The 2,200-nt window shown below is 44.1% G+C and overlaps 1 protein-coding gene across 1 annotated transcript in view; it reads right to left on the minus strand.

Annotated features, from left to right (window-relative positions):
* The window catches only part of LOC107105013 (netrin-G2-like), an 18,613-nt gene extending 18,164 nt beyond the window's left edge, over positions 1-449 (minus strand). The window contains exon 1 of the mRNA XM_015405130.1: positions 311-449. The gene's annotated coding sequence lies outside the window, so the exon portion shown is untranslated. The remainder of the gene's footprint in view (positions 1-310) is intronic.
* Between the last annotated feature and the right edge of the window lie 1,751 nt (positions 450-2,200).

Here is a 2,200-nt window from a genome sequence, read left to right on the forward strand (position 1 = left end):
TCCATCAGAGTCCATCAGAGTCCATCAGTCCATCAGAGTCCATCAGTCCATCAGAGTCCATCAGAGTCCATCAGTCCATCAGAGTCCATCAGTCCATCAGAGTCCATCAGTCCATCAGAGTCCATCAGTCCATGTTCCAGCGTTTCCTGCCTCCTCACACCTGACTGAAATAGAGCCCTTGTTCCTGTGCTGTTGCTGCTGTTGCTGCTGTTGCTGTTGCTGCTGTTGCTGCTGTTGCTGTTGCTGTTGCTCCTGCTGAGGAGGAGGAAATAAAAGCTTGTGATGGAGGAGTGTTGGACCAGTAACCCACCTTCTGTCCCTCTGAGGATTTTCAGGTTGAATCTTGGAAGAAAGATGATAGAATCCAGACTTTCCTTCATTTGTTTTTCTTCTCTAGTTGTTCTGTTTCTGCTCTTTAATCCTCTTCATCCTCACTCTAGGTCTTTAAGCCTCTTGCTCCTCCTCCTCCTTCTGCTCTCAGAACCCTTGACACTCTGATGGCTGAACTCCACCGGCTTTAAGCTCCCCCCCCCCCACTATCTTCCTGTTCCTTTACACTGTTGCAAGTGCAAAGTAATGAAATGTAGTCTGTATCTACCCAGATGGAGGTCTATAGACCTTATATTTGGTGTCAGGAGGCGTTCAGGAGCGTGGCAGCTGTAGGGGAATAAGCTGTTCCCACATCTGCTGGTTCTAGTTGTAGGTTTCAGTAGCGCCTCCCAGAGGGCAGGAGTGAGCAGAGTGTGAGTGCGGGGTGGACCACTAGGACCACTCCTACGCCAGTAGAGAGTCAGTCAGTGGCTGGTGGTCTGGGGTAATGGCCGCCGTGGTTACAGCTGTAGCGTTCCCTCAAAACCAGCATAAATGTTGTTGCTTGTTGAGGAAGGAGACATTGGAGGAGTGTGACCATAACAGGCCACACCGGTTCTCCTCCAGGTTTATTCTACATATCAACTGCTTCCAAAAAAGGCTGTAACTGGTTTAGCTGAACTCTGTGGGAAAACCGCCACGGCTCCCTTTGGCAAAACGTCCAGTTAGCGACAGAAACTGACTAGTTAGAGCAGGGCAGGACATCAAGCTGTGTTAATATTTGCCTTCTTCTCATCTCATCTTTGCAAAGATCAATAAGTTGCCCAGTGAGTGAAATACCTTAGATTTCCTATGGCTGGACTGCATATTTGATGCTTTTTTCCTACAGTAGTTTGTCAGCAGGATCTACTAAGGCAGCAGTTATGACCAAAGATCCTGGCTTTAACCCAAAGGAGCTTTTAAGGGATGGAGGACTTCTTGTTTCCAGGGTCAACAGGAGTTTCTAAACTGCTTTTTTATTTGTTTTTGAGATGAAGGAAAATCTTCTGTCAGCATGCCTCAAATATTTCTAGATATAAATTAATATAGAGGTGTTGTGATCAAATGTCGCTGATGTAACCGGAACTACTCCCCTCTGAAGACACATGTTGTCTGATGACAGTTTCTAACACTGAAATCCCACATCCACCGCTGCAGACCTCCTGCGCAAAGCCTACAGCCGCCGCTGTTCCTCCCATATCCTGTGCTATCTCAGAGAAGTCTTCACTTTTTCCAAATGTTGTTTCCAAGTGAGCTAAAATCTAAGAACTTTAATCTGTTCAGAATATTGATCATCAAATATTTTAGCCTGCTAGGAAACCAGCTTCATCGTCTGCATATAAAGATTTTCTACTTCTTGGATCTAATTGATCAAATATCTCATTAATCATCAGTAATGCAGGGCTGCATGCACCATCTAATCTTTAGTGAAATATTCATTTCCTGCTCTAACTTCCACAGTTATTTCAGATTTAAAAATAAACTAAAAATAAATGTTTATTAATAAACCTTCCTTCCAGACCAGAGTATCATAGAAAGAGAAAATACTGCGATAAAATGATGAACCTGTAAATAATGACCAAACCTTCCAGCTGCTGTCTGTCAGTCCAGGCAGTCAGTCTACATTTATACTTTTGCTGATTTCAGGATTTTTTATGATAATCAGATTTCATCATTTTTATCAAATGAAATTAAATGCAAAATTAATTTAAAGAGTGTCGTCAGACATCATCTCTAGCAGGGATGTTTGCTTAACCTTAACTTGGCCTCCACACCACAGTGAGACAGCGGGTCAGAGGAGCCCCCATGATCCTCTCTGCTGTTCTCACCTTCTTCCAGTCTGAGGCGCTGC

The sequence above is a fragment of the Cyprinodon variegatus genome, unplaced genomic scaffold (assembly GCF_000732505.1).
Source record: "Cyprinodon variegatus isolate N-32 unplaced genomic scaffold, C_variegatus-1.0 Scaffold2005, whole genome shotgun sequence".
In the NCBI taxonomy this organism is placed as follows: domain Eukaryota; kingdom Metazoa; phylum Chordata; class Actinopteri; order Cyprinodontiformes; family Cyprinodontidae; genus Cyprinodon; species Cyprinodon variegatus.